Here is a 20,397-nt window from a genome sequence, read left to right on the forward strand (position 1 = left end):
TAAAATGTAATACATATACAAAGAACTGGTCATTGATTCTAGAGTAAGCTCAATATAAGGTAACAGTATGAACAACATGATATGGAAGTCTACTCTTCCCCCCACAAAAAAAGGAAAAAGATTTTATAATTAAGACTACATTAAGAAGATCCAACTGCTCAGAATGAGAGGGATAACCCTGCTGTGCACTGCTCTAGTTAGACCAAATCTGATATATGAAGTCTAGCTTTGGGTAGCACAATTTAGGAAGGATACTAAGAAACTAGAATATATCCATAGGAAGGTGACCAAGATGATGAGGATTGAGTAAAGGAAGCAGGAATGTTCGACCTGAAGAAGAGAAGGTAGCAGAAAGGAGGCATGATAACTGTATTCAAATGACAGATTAGACAATTCTACTTAGCTTTAAAATCAGAACTTGGACAAGGGTTTGAAGTTATAAGGAAGCTCAGTAATTGAGAATAACTGACTAATAATTTTAGAACTGTCTAAAAGTAGATTGACTATCTCAGGATGTAATTAGTTCTCATCACTGAAATTCTTCAAGAGAAGAATGAGTGACCAGAGGATTCCAGCCCAGTCTGAGTTGTGGACTAAGTGGCTTTCAAAGTTGCTTCCTATTTTAAGACTATCCAAATCGTGTTGACACTTTTTATAGCTGAATTTCATAGAGAGATGCATGTGTGTGTGTGTGGGGGGGTGCCATTGGACTTGAGAGTTGATGACTTTTTGGAGGTTCTGGGTCACAAATTCCCCTCCCTAGTCACTCAGTTTCCTCATCTAAGCCCCAAATCCTCTAACAAGAGTCAGTAAATACTTCCAGAGTCTTAAGGATAGTTAAGTAGCAAACTATCTGTTGATAATAAAATTTGCTTGCCTCTCACAGATATCCAATTTGCTTACTATCCAAAGAAAAGAATTGGGTGTCTGCCTCTGAAATTGTTTTAATCTCTGCCAGAGAATGCTTCTGGCAGAGTTTTTCAACTGGAAAATAGGAAATGAATTAGAAACAATAGAAGAATGTGAATAATCTAGCTTAAGATGTTTGAGCTTGGAGATGAGATGAAGTTTAAATCGATTTCCTAGTTCATGGCTACAGGCCAGCAGCAGGTAGAAGAAAGAAATGTATCTAGGGGAGTCATAAGATTATAAGATGTTAGAGCCAGAGGGAATCTTATTGCAAAGAATGTTAAGGCTGGAAAGGATTTTAGAACAAAGAATGGTGGAATTTAGAAATTAGAATTCTGGAAGGTACTGTAGAACAAAGCAAGTTGGATCTTAGAACATAACATCTAGAAGTGACTTAAGAATAAAAGGAGTCTTGGGAAGTCTTGGACTTTGAGGGATGAGGACTCTGAGGCAGAGAAGATTGAGGTGACTTGACCAAGGTCATACACCTAGTTTTTGTAGAGCCAGGATTAAAGCTAATTCTTCCGATCATCAGTGCTCTTTCCACTGTGCTATGCAGCCCCCTGCTGTCCTCCCTCGGCCCCCATTCTCCACCCACAGAGATATAAATGCTCTTTACAGGTGGGGACTTTGTTTCCCTGATGGGAAAACATTCATTGGGTCCAGTCCTACTCCAATTCGGTCCTGACTTCTCACCAAAAATGGGGGCAGGGAAGGTGTGTGTCTTGGAAACACTGAGAGTAACAGGAAGGAAGGGAGAGACAGGAAGGCAGAGCTGTAAAGAGACATGGGGCACAAAGAAGAGTTAAAATAATGCATCCTCCACCTCTCTTTGCAGAATGGGGAGAAATAGGTATAGGACATTGCCCATACCGTCAGACATGATTGATATATTGATTAATTTTGCTAAATTACCTTTCTCCCATTTCTTTTTAAATTTTTGTTTTAAGTGAATGCTGGGCAGAGGAGAAAAGGATATTTAAATGGGGATGATGTAAAAAAAAAAAAAGTTTGTTTTTTTTTTTCCAAAAAGAAAAGAAATTTGATGTTAATTAGGAAACTCCTGGATTCACAATCAGAAAATTCCTCTTATCACCACTCCTAATCATACATTCAGGAGACAGTGAGTGGCCAGTGGATAGAATACAGTTCCTGGAGTCAGGAAGACTTATCTTTATGAGTTCAAATCTACCCCCAGACATTTTTTAGCTGTGTGATCCTGGCAAATCACTTAATCCAGTTTACCTCAGTTTCCTCATCTATAAAATGAGCTGAAGAAGAAAAAGGTTAACCAATAAAGGAATCATAAATGGGATCACAAGGAATCAGACAATCAACAACAACAAACAAAAACTATCACATATTCCTTGGGCTCTGGGTCACCTTGTGCCTAGATCCCTGGATCTTTTCTCTAAATCTCACCGAAATCACATTTACCTCAGGCTCTATCAGATTCCTTTTCCTTCTGTGGAGTTAAAAACTATCTCTCTGCAATTTCTACACTCTGTTCTTAGTTATGCCCTCTAGGGTCAAGTTGAATAAGCTCAATCTTTTTCCCACAGACAACCCTTCAAATGTTTGAAGACAGTTTTCATATCCACTTCCCAAGTCCTTTGTTCCAGAGGCAAAATGCCTCTAGTTCCTTCCACCTATTTTCCTATGGTCTTCTACAAGAAACAGGAGATTTTTTTTCAGTAGTTAGAGAAATTAGAGGATATGCTAGGAGAATAGAGGTCGATAAAGCAGCTGAATCTCATCTCTAGAAGTGGCTCATTACAAGATAGCACCGAATGAACAGAGATCTATAAACCAGCAGAGTCCCTGTTCCAGGAGCAGCTAATTACAAGATAGCAGAGGTGTAGGGTTCACTGACTGAGCAAAGGGCTATAAACTAGAAGGAAAACTTGCCTTTTAAGACAAGTTTTGCAGGGGAGAGAAAGCCAGAGCAGAAGTCAGGGGCTCTAAGTTTTACTCTCCAATTCTGCAACTGTTATTAGGTGACCACAAACAAGTGGTTTTCCCTTTTCAGGACCTTCTCTGTAAAATGAAGGGTTATGATCTCAAGGCCCTTTTTAGTTCTCATTTTTGATGTATATGAAGGTCTTCCATAGATTGACTATTCTACTAATAAGAAGTGATTGGGAGCCCCAGGACAAATCAGTTTATCCCTCAGTACTCTCTGCTCCACTCCTGATTCTCCTTTCTCTGTCATTTCACAAAGATAGCTAAGTGGTCCTATGAATAGAGTACTACACTGGAGTTGGGAAAGACACCTTTTCATGAGTTCAAATCCAACCTTAGACATTTACTATCTGTGTGATCCTAGACAAGTCACTTAATCCTGTTTGCCTCAGTTTCCTCATCTGTAAAATGAGATGGAGAAAGTAATGACAAATCATTGCAATGCCAAGAAATTCCCAAATGGTGTCACAAATGGAGGCACTGAAAATGACTCCCTTCATGTCACAGGATATTTTTCATATTAGAAATATACTCTAGCCTCTCTGGCCCCTTCTTTTAATTAGCCATCTTCCAGAATATCTGTTTTAAGGAAAGCACCCAGACTTATTATGTATTATAAACTCCTTGAGAGAAAAGATTTCCTTCTTTGTTTCTTTATATTTTGGGTGTATGTTTCCAGTGCTCAGGACAGTGCCTGGCACAAGTAGGTGCTAAATAAATGCTTATTGATTAGACTTGACTAGATTATGCTCCAAGGACATAAGTTTCAGAAAATGTGCTGACTTGCATTAGTAGAAGAAATTTCCTCATCTAGGAAACTCCTAATATAATGAAAATGCAGGTTCAGTCCTTATTCTTATGAATACAGATTCAATAAACATTTGTTATTAGAGAGATAGAGTGTTGTCATAGATAAAAAGCTGATCTTAGAACCCAAGAGACCTGGGTTTAAGTTCTGCCTTAAAAACTGATGCAAAAAATACAAACAGGCAGTTTCCAGCTGAAGAAATTAAAGCCATTTCTAGTCATATGAAAAAATGCTCTAAATCGTTATTGATTAGAGAACTACAAATTAAAACAATGCTGAGGTATCACTTCACATCTCTCAGATTGGCTAAGATGACAGGAAAAGATTGTAATGAATGTTGGAGAAGATGTGGGAAAATTGGAACACTAACATATTGTGGATGGAATTCTGAACTGATTCAACCATTCTGGAGTAAATTGGGGCTATGCCCAAAGGATTATACAATTGTGCATAACCTTTGATCCAGTAGTGCCACTACTGCATCTGTTTCCTAAAGGTAGTTTAAAAGGGATGAAAAATATTTATAGCAGCTCTTTTTATGGTAGCAAAAATTGGAAATGGAGGGGATGCTCATCAATTAGGGAATAGACCAAATTGTAGTATATGAATGTGATAGAATACTATTATTCTATGGAAAATGATGAATGGACAGTTTTGGAAAAACTTGGAAAGAATTACATGATCTGACACTGAGTAAAGTGAGCAGAATCAGGAGAACATTGTACATAGTAACAGCAAGATTGTGTGATGGTCATCTATGATGGACTTAGGTTTTCTCAGTTATGGAATGATCCAAAACAATTCCAGGGGGCTCATGGAAAATGCTAACCACATCCAGAAAAGGAACTTTGGAATTTGAGTGAAGATCAAAGTATACTATCTTTATCTTTCTGTTTTTTTTTTCTCTCATAGTTTTTCCCTTTTGTTCTGAGTCTTCTTTCACAACATAACTAATGTGGAAATATTTTTAACTTGATTATAAATATATGATCTTAAAAAAATACTGATAGTGTGATCCTAGTCCAGTCATTTAACCTTTCCAGTGCTCCTGGGCATCATTTTAGGAGTATAAATGCAAACCCTATAGAAGTTCTTTCATCACAGGGAGTTCCCCAGGCCAATGCAATAACAGGTCCAGATCCCCTCCAGTTCCATCTCTGTACATATTGGATATTTGGCAAATACATAGATGAGTGATTTAGGCTTCTTTCTCAATTAGAAAGCCACTTTCTAGGAGTGTAAACACCTGGCATGGATCCCATTTGGGAAGAGATTGTTCATCATGTGTTGTTCAGTTATTTAGTCATGGATTTGGATTTTTCTTGGCCAAAGATACTAGTGTAGTTTGCCATTTCCTTCTCCAGCTTGTTTTATGGAGAAACTGAAAAAAAATTAGGAGTTAAGTGACTTGTCCAGGTCACACAGCTAGTAAAAATCTGAGGCAGGATTTGAAATAGTCTTTTTTTTTTCTCCATGATCAATGTACTAACCACTATTTCACTCAGCTGCAAGGGACAGACAGATAGACAGAGGGAGAGGGAGAGAGACAGAGAGAGAGAGAGAAAGACTCAAAAAGAGATGGAGAGACAGAGACAGAGAGATGGACATAAAAAAGAGAGAGAAAAGGGAAGGTAGATGATAATATAATTAAATAGGTTTAGTCAGTTAAATGACTAGAGCTAAATAATTACAAAGCATATATTGTATTCAAATCATGCTGCTATACATGGGTTATATAAAGAGATAAACAATACAGTTTCAATCATGGCAGAGCTTACATTCTATTAAGAATAGGGAGTATTTGTTAAATGTTTATCAAATGTTTATTAAGTACCTAATATGTCCTAGGCACTTTACAAATATTATATCATTGGATCGTCACAACAATCCTATGAGTTAGGAGGGAATAGGCAGAGTTGTAAAATGACTTGTGCAGTTACACAGTAGTGAGTATCTGAGTCCAGATTTGAATTCATATCTTTCTGATTCCAGGCCTAGCTCTCTATCTACTTTAGTCTCCATCTGCCTTTAGTCTCTGGGGAGATATATGATAAAATCACTGAAGGAAACGAGGTATTATAGAACACAGAGGTCAAGAGGTAGAAGGTGTCTTGGATCTAAGGGATCACACATGTGAAGGCTCTTGGAAAATGTAACCGATAAAGAATTTGATTGCAATACAGAGTGCCAGAAGAGACGTTACATGAGATGAGGCTGGAAAGAGGAATGGGAACTGTATTATAAAACACTTCAAAGGTCAGGCTAAAGATTTTGTACTTTATCCAAGAGCCAATAGGGAACTAGTAAAATTTTGGGTAAGGGGAATAACATAATCAGGACTTTATTTTTTAGTAATAATAACTTGATAGCAGTGTAGAAGAAGGGTTTTTAATTCTAATTCCAAAAGGATGAATCTCTAGTGGAGTGTCCTAAAAAAATCTGTTACTGACCTTGCACTGTTGACATTTTAAAAAAATAAATAATTTGGGTAAAAACATAGATGACATTTTATCAATTTTTCAGATGACACAAAGATAATACATTGACAAGAGTTAGGATTTAAATAAGCTACACCTAAATTGAGTAAGAGCAAATGTAAAATTCTACATATCGGACCAAAAAACTCAATGGCACATGTATAGGACCAGGGAAGCTTAGTACATACACTACAGTTTGAATGAAAAGGATGGCGTTTGTGTATGTCTGTGTGTGTGTGTTGTGTGTCTGTGTATACTATGAATTCCATAATAGTCAACAATATGATATGGCAGACCAATAAATCCCCCCCAAAAAAATAAGTGTAACTTTAGACTATATTAAGAGAATCGAATTGTCCAGAAGAAGGGATATGAAAGTTTCATTGTACTCCTTTCTGGTCAGATAACATCAATATTTTGAGTATCATTTTTTAGAAATGGCATTGCCTCAGAATCTGTGAAAACTGATTTTTCTGGTACAATCCCAGCCCCACAGGATACATGAATACATGCTCAATAAACAAGGAGATTGGACATTACCAACTTTGAAGTCATTTACTTGCATGGCAGAGTTATAGTTAAGTTTATACTGGATACTTGTCCCTCATTTCTCATTCTTTATTAGACAATTCAGAAAATACATTGGTCTGAATTACCCCATGAATGACAGGGAGATCTCTCATTAGTACCATGTTGGCTTTCTCTAAAACTATGTAAGTCTGAGCCCTGAGGGAAATGGAACCTTCATTCAGAAAATGGACATCATTGCACATCGAAGCTACTCACTGTGTGTTACCCATCGACTAAGTGCCTATTCTCTGTTGGCATGTTGTTGTTGGAGTAGCATTTTGTTAAATGCCAATCCTATATGGCATTCTTGTTCACCCCACTTTTGTACTACATTGACAAACTTCCATATCTAAAGCAGGGCAGCCAGATAATGAGTGGACTAGTTTCTGCTACTGTAAAATGGGGATAATAGCAGCTACATTTTGGGATTATCACAAGGACCAATTTTGTAAAAGTTCTTGCCATAGTGCCTGGCACCCTATAATAGGTGGCTTTATAAATGCTTATCCCTTCCTTTCCTCCCCACTAGAAACCATGACTTATGAGAATAGTTGAAAGAAGTAGAATGATTAGCCTGAAGAAGAAAAGACTGGAAGAGGGAGAAGTAAATAGGGAAAGATCTCTGACTTATAGGATTTCACAAGTATCATGCAGAAGAGAAACCAGACTGATTTGACTTCTCTCCCAAGATAAGAATTATGAGCAATGGATGGAAGTTTCCAAGAAGCAATTCTCAGCTCTATGTAAGGAGACCTTTCTTAACCATGAGAGCTGTCCACAAGTTAAATGGGTTACCTCGAGGTGTAGTGAATTCTCTATTATGGAAGTTTTTCAAGCAAAGGTCAAATAACTACTTGTTCCACATCACCAATTTTTTTCTAGACATCTCCACCTGGATACTCCAGCCATTTCAAATACATATCTAAAAATGGAATTCATTATATTCTCTCAAAATTCATTCCTATTTTGGTAAAAGGCACTACTTCAACTTCTACTCACTATATTTAAAATCTAACAATAATCCTTGACTCTTCACTCTTCTTCAACTTCCCCCCTAAAAAAAAAAAATCTCCTCAATCAGTTGCCAGCTCTTGTTGATTTCACCTCCTCAATTTTACCTGACATCCATTTCCTGCTCCTCATTCACATGACTAGTTCTTGCTCTCATCATCTGAATTGTAATAGCCTCCTAACTGATCTCTTTATCTCTATTCTTCTCTCCTCTCTAATCCATCCTCATTCTTCTGATGAGAGTGATAGAAGGTGCCAAATTCCTCCTAGTGTCCTCATTTGTAGAGACCAGAAACTAGACTCCCTGGATAGTCCACTTAGCATCTACTGCTCTGTCTGTTCTTACTTCCATGGAACAACTCCCACCCTGGCACTAGGTACTGCCTGGTGTCCCATCCTCCTCCCTCACTTTTCTGCCCCCTTTTTGTATTGTCTCTCCCAACCCTCATTAAGTTGTAAGCTTCTTGAAAACAGGGACTTTCTTTTTGTGTTTATGTGTGTGTGTGTTGTCTATTTCTTCAAATCTTTTTTTTCTTTTTTTAAATTATAGCTTTTTATTGACAAAACATATGCATGGGTAATTTTTCAACAATGACCCTTGCAGAAACTTCTGTTCCAATGTTTCCCCTCCTTCCATCCACCTTCTTCCCTAGATGGCAGGTAGAGAGACTTTCTTTTTATTAATTATATCACTAAAGTCTAGGACATAAAAGGTGCTTAATTAATGTTTATTAAATTGGGCAATTACCCTTGTGATGTCATTGGTTCTTTCCAAGAATGACTGACAAGCAGCAACAAAAAGTACTGCATGAGGTCTCTATACAGAGAAAAACTTCCAGAGCAAATATTGTGATTACACCTTTGTCACACTTTTTTTTAAACAAATATGTCTCCATCATTATGACCTAAGTTTAAGCTTACTCCTCCTATGGATGTTGTATATATTAGTGGGAAAGAGTGACCAGGTTTTAGGAGAATATTTTGTATTAACTTTTTATCATGTTATCTGAGCATAGCAGTAGCTACCCTATGGGGACACATCCTGCCAATTCAAGGAGAAGTTGGAAAATGTTGCTATTTCTTTTTCCTTCTCCTCCTTCATCTCCTCCTTTTCTTCCTCCTCCTCTTCCTTTTTCTTCTCCATCTTCTTTTTCATTTTCTCCTCCTCCTTCATCTTCTTTTCCATCATCTTCATCATCATCTTCTCTTCCTCCTCCTGATCCTTCTCTTCTTCTATCCTCCACCTTCTCCCTTCCCCTCCTCTTCCACCTACTCTTCCTCTTCTTTTTCCTTTTTCTTCTTTCTTCATCTTTTTTTATTTTCTCCTCCTCCTTCACCTTCTTTTCTATCATTTTCTTCATTTTCATCATCTTCTCTTCCTCTTCCTGATCCTTTTCCTCCTCTATCTTCTACCTTCTCCCTTTCCCTCCTCTTCCACCTACTCCTCCTCTTCCTTTTCCTTTTTCTTCTCCTTCTTCATCTTTTTCATTTTCTCCTCCTCCTTCATCTTCTTTTCCATCATTTTCTTTATCTTAATTATCATCTTTTTCTCCTCCTGATCCTTCTTCTACTCTATCCTCCACCTTCTCCCTTCCCCTCCTCTTCCTCCTCTTCTTCCTAGACTGATGCATTTTTTGTCTCAATTCTTAACTACCCTATAGTCATTGAATGAGTGTTGCCTCAAACAAACTGAGATGGGAAAGATCTAATTTAGAAAGGCCAAGTTCACCCATCCACTGCATCCTGGGCCATTGCTAGTCATCTTGACTTTTGTCTTGGCAATAGACTTCAATAACTCAGAAGAGAGTGAGACTGATGACTCTGCATAGCTCTATCTTCTTTAAATACAATTCATGTGCAAATCAAGGCATTACCCTTGTGATGTCACTGGCCCTTTTCAAGAATGAAGAATGAACAACTATAATAATTGGATGGGGCTGAATGTCTGTCAAAATAAGGATCAAGTCTGTCCATGTCACTGCCTTGCTCAAGGAGCTTCTTTGATTCTCCCTTGTCTTTTAGAAGACATTGCATTTTACAGTCTAGACCCACTCTTTCTTTCTAGATAAATTTTTATTCCCCTTTATATACTCTAAATTCCCTTTTATATACCCTAAATTTCAGCCCAACTGGTCTACATTTCTGCTCTCTATGTATGGCACACTATGCCTTTTCACAGATTATCCACAATTTCCTAGACTGTTCTTACTCCCCATTTTCACCTCTTGAAATCACTTCAAGATTCAAATCAAATAAGGCTTTTTTGGTTCTCCAGATTGTTACCATTTCCCCGCCAACCCACTCATTACTTTGTATTTTACTTCTATGTTCTGCATTTATTTAGCATATCACATAAAAAGCAAGTCAGTTTAAGGTTCTGACTCATCCTGGCTATATGACCTTGGCTAGTATTCTAGATCAGGGCTTTTTGAACTTTTTCCCCTGAGAAATTTTTATATGGCCCTGGGTATATTGGTATATAAAATAGGTATACTAATCAAACAATGACCGATGATACATCATAATTTTGCTGCCTCCATATTCAGTTATGCACTGCATGGGGTCCCAGCCCACAGTTAAAGGAGCTTTATTCTAGGTGGCTCTCTGAGAACACAAACTGCACAGAAGGCTGACCGACATTGATAGTGGGAGTTTCCTCATCTCAGAATTCTCCACATTAGTAAATCGCAAGTCCAGGCTCTCTCCCTCTCCTATAGCTACATATGCTGTGATACAAGTGATACAAGTGATACTTGGTAGGAGGTAAGCTGCTTGAGGGCAGCAAAGGGTTAGTTTGTATTTGTAGTTTGTGGCCAGTTATAGCATCTGAAACATAGGAGGTGTCTAATAACATTTATTGAATTGTCCAGGACAGTCTGGAAGAAATCTTTTCCTTCATGGATTGGACTATGTAACCAAACAAGCCCCATCCAACTCTGAGACTTGATGAGCCAGCGAAGCGTGCTGGAAATCCAACCAGCTGTCTGTCCTTGTAGAAGCTAGACTCTCCAGTCCCTTGTCTTCCATAACAGCTAACGTTTCTAAAGTATTTTAAGGTCAGCAAAGCCTGTACAAATATCGACCTTCTAACAGCCCTGGGGGCGGATGCTGTCGTCATCCTCACTTTTATAGGTGGGGTAATCGAGGCAAGGAAGGGGTAAGCAATTTCCCTACGATCAGCTAGTCTAATGAGACCCCATTAGAACTCAGGTCTCGCCGATGCCCACTTGGGCACTCTGTCCCCTGCTCCACCTAGCGTTTATTTCAGCCTAACTCCCTCCTTACCAGCAGGTCCATCATGCGGGTTTGGGCGTGGGTTTGGCTGCTTGGGGCTGGAGCCGTTAACAAAGAGCTGCCTCCCAAGGCTCAGAGCAATCGTGACCTGTGACGCCGGAGGGAGTGTCCACACTGATGAGATGAAAACGTTTTAAGCAGATATAATTAAGATAGTAATAACAATATTATAAATAATTAATTATGATCAACCTAGAGCCTAAAATGCAGCTGAATCTTACCTGGTCCTTTGTACCCTCTGAGACTTACTACATCACCTGTGTGCCTTTGTCTCCCCCTACAGGGTCACTTTGCAAAAGAGATGGCTTCCAGGAGCCTAGGAGGGAGACTGAAGAAAGCCAGAGAAGGTGAGTTGGAAGGGACCTAGACCATCCATTCCAGGAGTCCTTAGCCTTTTGTATCACGTCCTGCTTTGGCCACTTGGTAAGACTGATGAACCCCTTCTATGAATAATGTTTTAAAATGTATTAAAATAAAATACACAGAATCACAAAGAAAATTTGTTGAATTCTATTGAAATTCTAATTGAATTCTATTGAAATAGTTATCCAAAATGCTTTTAAATAAATTCATAGACCACAAATTACCCCCCAATTTAGTCCAACCCTCTCATTTCCAAAGGAGGAAACTGAGGCGCCAGGAAGTGCAATAACTACACACACTGAGTGGATGCCAATCCAGTTCCAAAGAACTGGAATCCAAGCTTCTGAATGGCCAGGGGAACTCTCTCTGGAGGCAAGGGGACTTCCTATCACTTATCCTTGGAACAAAAGAAGGCCGGAGGAACTGGGCAGGGATGGCAATGATGATGAAGACCTTTCCTAAGGGGAGTGAGCCTTGGACAATAAAGAAGTCTGCAACCCTTACGGATTTACCATGAAGAAGAAGCAAAATGGAATCTTCCCACCCCTTAGGAGGTAAGATGGCAGCTCATGGTCCTTAGAAACTCAGATCTTTAAGTTCATTGTAAGCCCTGGAACCAATCAGCTCAGAGGTGAAGAGGAGAGGAAGCCCTAGTATGGGCACTGGAAAAAAGCTACCCTAACTTAGGATATCTGGGGAAGAGTTCCAGCCCTAACGCTTCCTCCTGGCAAGATCACAAGAGGACAGAGTTGGCTTAAGGGAATCAATTTACAATTGGTGAAGTCTCAAAGAAATACCAACTCTTCTTCTAATGGGTGAATACCGCTCCCTATGGGCTACTGTTACAGAATCACACAGTAGTGGACTCTCGGATCGTGACATGCTGGAATTTAGGCAACAACTATGGCAAAAGGGGAAGAGCCCCGAATCTGGAGCAAAGTGAGCTGGGCTCAAATCCTAATTTTCTTCTTACTCAATGTGTGATCTTGGGAACATTGCTTCCTTCTTGGCCTCAGTCTCCTATTCAAAAAATGAAAGAATTAGACTAGGTCTCAGGTTCTTATTTTGGAGTCCATAAACTTGGTTTTTTTATTTTAATACTACTACATTACTATATAATTAGTTTCCTTTGCAGTAGTATGATTTTATTTTATGTATTTTAAATATTATAATAAGAAAGTGCCCATGGATTTCACCAGACTGACAATAGGAGTTCCTAACACAAAAGTGGTTAAAAATCCTTATAACAGATGATCTCTAAGCTATTTTCTCATTCTATATCCTATGATTAAGAGAGCTTGGACCTTAGAACACAGAATGTTAGAGCTAGGATGGGCCTTAAAACACAGAATGTTAGAACTGGGATGGGCCTTAGAATACAGAATACTGGAGATGGGATGGGCCTTAGAACTTTATCAATCAAAGGAAAGAAAATGTGAGAAACTATCACAGACGAATTTCCTATCTTAAGGATAAAGAAATTGGAGGAACTGAGTCTGCATTTTCCACTTAAATGAAAATTGTTCTTTTTAGAATCCCTCTGCTCCTCAAAGGCTCCCTTTATTACTCTACAAAGCTTTCAGAGTCTTCAGAGTATCAAGCCAAGAATAACATAGGTATAGAGAATTGGTCAGGGCTCACAAAAATGAGGATAAGGGAGAGGTTAGCACCAGAACTAAAATTAACTGACTAATAATATAGCATGCCAGATGAAATCACTTCTTTTTCTTTTTGGGCAGAACAAATTGTTTAAATCATGGGAACACTTATGGATTATGTACCTCATCATAGTCTTATGTTGTCTTTGTTCATCCTTCATTTTCAAAGAGGACCAATGGTATTGGGGTGTCGAGCTAAATAGTGGATGATGAGTAATGCTCATGAATTAGCTTTAAGTGAGGTAGAGTTGTGTGAAGTCATCAGCCTCACGCTTTCCTCCAGAGTCATTGAAGTCCAAAGGCAGGACAAGAGTCAAGATAGTTGCAATGGCCCAGGGGTGCCATGGATGACCTTGACACAGTCATATATAATTGAGAGAATTGTGGGCTAGATGTTAGCTCAACTAGATGGATTTTCAACTCAATGAATGATTGAACCTACCCAAAAGAATGATTACTGGATCACTGTCAACTTGGAGGAAAGTCTCTAGAGAAGTTCCTCAAGGATCCTTCCTTTAACCCTTTGCTATTTACTTCCTTTTTATCAATTTCTTGAATGAAGCAATTTAAGGGAATTTAGATAATGGAAGTGGTAGGCCTAGGGTAAGGAAAATCAGAGTTCAAATCCAACATTAATCACTGAATATCTACGTGACCCTGGGGAATTCAATCACTGTCCTCAGTTTCCTTATTTATAAAATGAGAATAACAATAATCCCTACCTCCCAAGGTTGTTGTAGGAATCAAATGAGATAATTATTAGAGTTCAGCACTGTGGCACATAAAAAGTACTCTACGTGTTAGTAATAGTAATACCTTTTGACTACTTCTACAAATTCCATTCATATTAATAGTTTCCAGAAAGCAGCTGACTCTACCATGGCTCTCGACTTAACCTCTCCTGAGTATCCATTGGTGTGATCCCCATCAACAGTCAAGCACCTGATTCTATTGGCTTTTAGAAAAAGCATTTATTTACTAAGAAAGTTTAGTACGAACAAGTGGTACAAAACATTCTCCCAAAAATCTTCCCACCACCACATACAATGTCCACAGAAAAAGAATAGGATCAGATAAGATACAACTGTAATGAAGGTACATGTTGTATAGAGGATAGGTGGCAAGAGGATACCTCCCAATTTCTGGGCTCTAGAAATCCATTTTTTCCTTTCATGGATTCCTCATGAAATTCTCCTTAAACATAATTCTTTTCTTGATTCAAGAGATCAGAGCCTTTCTAAAATCCATAGTTGGTACTTTTCTCCTCCATGAAGAGCAGACCCCTCCATGAAGGGTCTCAATCAAAGAAGCTACCAATATCCTACTATCTTTCTGTATCTATCTGTAGTCACAACAATTGTTGTTGACCATTCCATTTCAGATGGCTACTACTACTAACATCATTTGGGACCTGTGGAACCTTTGACAAGACCTCTGAGTCTGCTGCACTTATAAGGTCTGCTGGGTATTTTCATCTCAGAATATTCCTTCATCTGAAATCAAGAAAGAAAATATAACAGCTACTCACAGGGTTCACAGCCCCCATAGCTTTATGGCTCTCCCTCACATGACTCTTGAGACTAGATCAAACTAGTCCACCTTAAAGGAAAAAGAAAATAGCAGATAGGGGGGTCAATCCTTTTTGAGTAATCCCTGAGTCATCAGTTCTTTAGAGTCTGCAGTCAATTAGAAAAGTTTTCATAATTATCCAGAACCAGCTGTTCCATTAGAGATGATGAGAAAGGAGCTCCTCACTTCACCAAGTTTTCATGTGGTTTCTTGGATTAGAACCAGGTAGGGAATAGCTGTGCATTCTTCCTTCCTTAGGCCAACCAACCCCTATTACACATAGATGGAATGCTGTCAAATCAGGAGTAATGTGAACCCAGGAGGAATAGCTAACATGTTGGATAACAATCAGGATCTGAAAAAGATTTTAACCAGCTAGTATGATAGGCAGAAAAGATGAAATTGGATAGAAATAAATGTAAAGTTATGCACTTTGATTGAAATAATCGATTGCACAGGTGTAAGGTGGGGAAGGTGTGGCTAGGCAATAGTCTGAGTGAAAATTATTAGGGTAAAAAATGTGGTATTAGTGGCAATTTACAAAGTCAATACAATCTTAGATTCCATTAATAGAAAGAAGCAAAGTGAATTGTGGGGCAGGTAGGTGGCACAGTGAAAAAAGTGCCAGGTCTAGAGCCAGGAAAACACATCCTCCTGAGTTCAAATCTGGCCTCAGACATTTCGCTGCATGACCCTGAGTAAGTCACTTAATCCTGTCTGCCTGAGTTTCCTCATCAGGTAAAAAGAGCTGAAAGGGAAATGGTAAACCACTCCAGTATTCAGTATTTGCTAAGAAATGGGGTCATAAAGAGTAGGTTACAACTAAAACCACTGAACAACAACAGAAAGCAGATAGTGGGCTAGAATGGGGAATCATAAAACACTCGGGGAACACACCTAATCTGGGGATTCTGAGCAATGCATTTTTTCTATTGTTTTCATGTGGGTCAGTTATATTCAACCCCAAATGAAGTGTTCACATTGTCTAGTATTGCCCATCTCTCTCCTGTCTCTGAAAATTTACACAAGCCATGCCTCATGAATGGAGCACATCTCCTAACATCTTGTCCTTTTGAAATCTTTCTCTTCTCTAAGACAACTCAGGAAACATTTGTGGCAGAGCATTCCAACCTGATATTAATCTGATTAGCCACAGTCAGGCATACTAACTTTTTTCTTAATTTTAATTTAAAATTTTAAAATTTTATTTTTTTCTTTATTAAGGCTTTTTGTTTTTCAAAACATATGTGTGGACAATTCTTCAACATTAGCTCTTGCAAAACATTGTATTCAAATTTTCCTCTCCTTCCCCCAAATCCTCCCCTAGATGGCCAGTAGTCAAATATATGTTAAATATTGTAGAACTATATGTTAAATCCAATATATGTATACATATTAATATAATCATCATGCTGCACAAGAAAAATCAAATCAAACTAGTAAAAATAAAAATAAAAAAAATAAAAAAGCAAAATAAAATGCAAGCAAACAACAAAAAGAATGAAAATGCGATGCTGTGAACCACACTGAGTTCCCATAGTTCTCTCTCTAGGTATAGATGGCTCTCTTCATAACCAAACAATTGGAACTGGTTTGAATCATCTCATTGTTGAAGAGAGCCCCGTCCATCAGAATTGATCATCGTATAATCTTGTTGTTGCCCTATACATTAATGATCTCCTGGTTTTGCTTATTTCACTTAGCATCAGTTCCTTTAAGTCTCTCCCGGCCTTTTCTGAAATCATCCTGCTGATTGTTTCTTACAGAACAATAATACTCCATAACATTCATGTACCATAATTTATTCAGCCATTCTCCAACTCCCATCAGTTTTGGACACACTAATTTGACTCTAACATTAGTGATGTCTTTTTGATTCTCTGAGAATGAAGGACAATAACCAATCAACTAACCTGTGATTACACACACCAATACACCTCATACACAGATACTCACCTAGTTGGGAGAGTTCCTTCCCTCCCTAAAACTCCCAAACCTCTTTCTTCAAGCTTTCCTATGTATTTGGCTTAGCACATGTTTGAGTTGTGTACATACTTTTTGGCTTCTAATCAGATTTTCTAAGGGAAAAACTATGTCGTTTTTCATAATTTTATGCCCAACATTCTTTTTTGAAGTCCTCTATTCATACCGTAATAGTCTGAGCTCTTGAAAGCTCTGCCACAAAGCATGAGTCTCCAAATTCATAAAGAACATTTAATAAAGTACAGATATCTTTGGTGTGCAATGTAGATTAGTGGATAGAATAACTTCACAGTGTACAGAGTAGGTTTTTTTTTTTTACATTTCATTCCCTTTCTTTTCTCTTGGAGGAAGGGAAAGATAGAAAGGAGAAGGCATTTACCAAATTATTCTAGTTTTCTCTGAGGTTCCATCTCTCCTCTTCTCTGCTCCAGTAAGTGTCAGTCCTTAATAGTAATATGTTTTTAAAATATTTTCTTTTAAAAACACTGAATTTGGTGCTAGTATATATGGGTTCAAGTTGTAAATCTGCCAGTTGGTAGTTGTATGACTAGAGGCAAATCATATCACTTCTCTGGGCTTTAGCTTTCTAATCTGTAAAATGACCAAAATGACATCCATCCTTCCTTTCCTCATGGATACTTTGAGGATCAAATGAGCTCAAGGATGTCTTTTTTGTAAATCATTTTGTAAACCCTAAGATATTAAGGTCATTTTTAAGATTTAGGGGCACTAATGTTGGAGGGAATATGGGAAAACAGGGACACTGATACATTGTTGGTGGAATTGTGCACACATCCAGCCATTCTGGAGAGCAATTTGGAACTATGCTCAAAAAGTTATCAACCTGTGCATACCTGTAATGGGCTGAGGCTTGAGTTGATGCACTGAGGTCCCAAGCACATGAGGCTAAATAGTAATTGGACCATACTCTATTAATACATAAGCTTGGAGAAAGAATGACCCCCGTCCACTCTTTGTGCAAGTCTTGATGTGATGTATAGGAAATGACGATTCTGGTGGGTGGAGGCAGGGGAGTGAAAAAGGAAGGGGAGGAGAGCTCAGCCCTCACTTGCTCTGCTAGCTGGCTTCCTGTCGCAGCTGCCCATATTGCTATCGCAATCCTTCTTGCCCATATTGCTATCGCAATCTTTTTTCACCTCTTCATTTGAATAAAGACTGAAGATTTTTCCCTTAACCTGAGTTCCTGACTCCGGCTGATTTTAAATACGCGATCACTACAATCGGCGCTCAAGCGTGGGAACCAAGGACCCTACTTTCACTGAAGAAGTCTCCAGTGATCAGGAATTGAAGGGAAGAAAAGGAACCCAAATTCAAGCCCTCAGAGCTGGCTCTGTGTCTACAGATTGAGAGAGAACAAGGTCATCCAAGCATAGGACATCAAAGCCGCCCAATGCAAAGCCAAACAGCTGAAAGAGAAGAAAAGAATATTCAAGTTTTTGCCAAGCGAAAGCACCCAAAATTCTACAGGAAATGGGGAAGAATTAAATGGAACTTGTGTAGGATTGAACACAGGTGGAGCTGGGTGTAAGCAAGCCGATGCTGGAAAACTTCCTACTGTCTGCAATTCCTGGACATGGCTTCATTCCCAATCTGAAGGCTAGTATGTGGCTGAGGAGAAATTACCCACGCTGCTAGTGGAGAGTGAGCCATGAGTCCTCTACATACCCTTTGATCCAGCAGTGTTTCTACTGGGCTTATACCCCAAAGAGATACTAAAGAAGGGAAAGGGACCTGTATGTGCCAAAATGTTTGTGGCAGGTCTCTTTATAGCGGCCAGAAACCGGAAACTGAGTGGATGCCCATCAATTGGAGAATGGCTGAATAAATTATGTTATATGAATATTATGGAATATTATTGTTCAGTAAGAAATGACCAGCAGGATGATTTCAGAAAGGCCTGGAGAGACTTACATGAACTGATGCTAAGGGAAATGAGCAGAACCAGGAGATCATTATATACTTCAACAACAATACTATATGATGATCAATTCTGATGGGAGTGGCTATCTTCGGCAATGAGATGAACCAAATCAGTTCCAATGGAGCAGTAATGAATTGAACCAGCTACATCCAGGGAAAGAACTCTGGGAGATGACTATGAACCACTACATAGAATTCCCAATCCCTCTATTCTTGTCCGCCTGCATTTTTGATTTCCTTCACAGGCTAATTGTACACTATTTCAGAGTCTGATTCTTTTTGAACAGCAAAGTAACTGTATGGACATGTATACATATATTGTATTTAACTTATGCTTTAACATATTTAACATGTATTGGTTAACCTGCCATCTGGGGGAGGCGGTGGGGAGAAGAAGAAGAAGAAAGATTGGAATGAAAGGTTTGGCAGTTGTCAATGCTGTAAAATTACCCATGCATATAACTTGTAAATAAAAAGCTATAATAAATTAAAAAAAAAGATTTAGGGGCACTAAGTAGTAAAGTGTTTAGAGTTTCAGGCCTGAATTCAAAAAGACTTATCTGTCTGAGTTCAAATCTGGCCTCAGACACTTACTAGCTGTGGGATGCTAGGCAAGTCACTTAACTGTATTTGTCTCAGTTTCCTCATCTGTAAAATGATCTGAAGAAGGAAAATGGCAAACCACTCCAGTATCTTTGCCAAGAAAACCACAAAGAGTCAGCTACAACTGAGCAACAACAAGGTTCCACAACGTACAATGTTCTTACCATTCGTGCTAGAAGTGAAATGGACCTAATGTAATACCTAGTGTAGTAATAGCTAGTGTGCCACTTCTTACTGAAAGGAGGAAGGATTACCCAAGTTGTCTACCCAATGAGTCTCCTGGCCAACTGACTCCAAATCCCATTGCCTTTATATTAAAACCAAAAGGGCATCTAGTCTCCATCCCCCTTATTCTATCAATGAAGGAAATGGTTCCGGAGTTACTTAATAGTAATTTTTAAATAGCTTCCATTTATAAAGGACTATGCTAAGTACTTTACAGAGTTTCTCATTTGACTTTCACAATAATCCAGGAAGGTAGGCGCATACCCATTATACCCATTTTATAGATGAAAACTGAGGCAAACAGCAGCCAAGTGACAGGGCCACACAGCTAGGAAATATCTGAGGCTAGATTCAAACACAGGTCTTCCTGTCTCCCTGCGCAATGCTCTGTCTACTGTTCCAAGAATACAGGGTAAGCAGGAACAGTGAGTAGAGTAAGAACCCAAAGTCAGATCTCCCATTTCCAAGTTAGGTTCTCTTTCCACTATACCTCCTCTCTGCACTTCCCTAGTATAATGACTTTATAGGATCCTGATCCTCTCTGTGCCTTTAAATCCCCCCTCCTCCTACTCCTCTCTCCCCTTTCCTCTCAATAAGTGTTATTTCTCTAAATGTAATAGGGCTCTGTGCATTCCAAGCACAGGCTTCCTCCCTAGAACCATGCAGCTAAAATGAGTGTTTAAGGGAAATAATAACGTCCCTATTTGTTCTAAACCAAAGGGCAGAAGTCTAAGGGGACTGATTAAAAGAGGGAGCTCAGGGGCCCTGGGCTGGGCTAGGCCCATGTCTGGGACAATTAACTTGGTTTGTAGCTGGCCCTGCCTGGTGCTGCTAATCAGGCCGCCCTGCCCCTCACAAGGGGAAAACCAGAACCCATTGGAGCTTGGCCCACAAGCTAGAAAGGTCAAAAGAAAAGGAATAGCTGTTTTTCTCCTTCCCTTTTGGATCCCTTTGCTGCTCAGCCAGCGGATTCAGAGCCGGGAGGGACCTTAGAGATCTCATCGTCCGACTTAGGGGCCAAGCC

The sequence above is a fragment of the Antechinus flavipes genome, chromosome 2 (assembly GCF_016432865.1).
Source record: "Antechinus flavipes isolate AdamAnt ecotype Samford, QLD, Australia chromosome 2, AdamAnt_v2, whole genome shotgun sequence".
Taxonomy (NCBI): domain Eukaryota; kingdom Metazoa; phylum Chordata; class Mammalia; order Dasyuromorphia; family Dasyuridae; genus Antechinus; species Antechinus flavipes.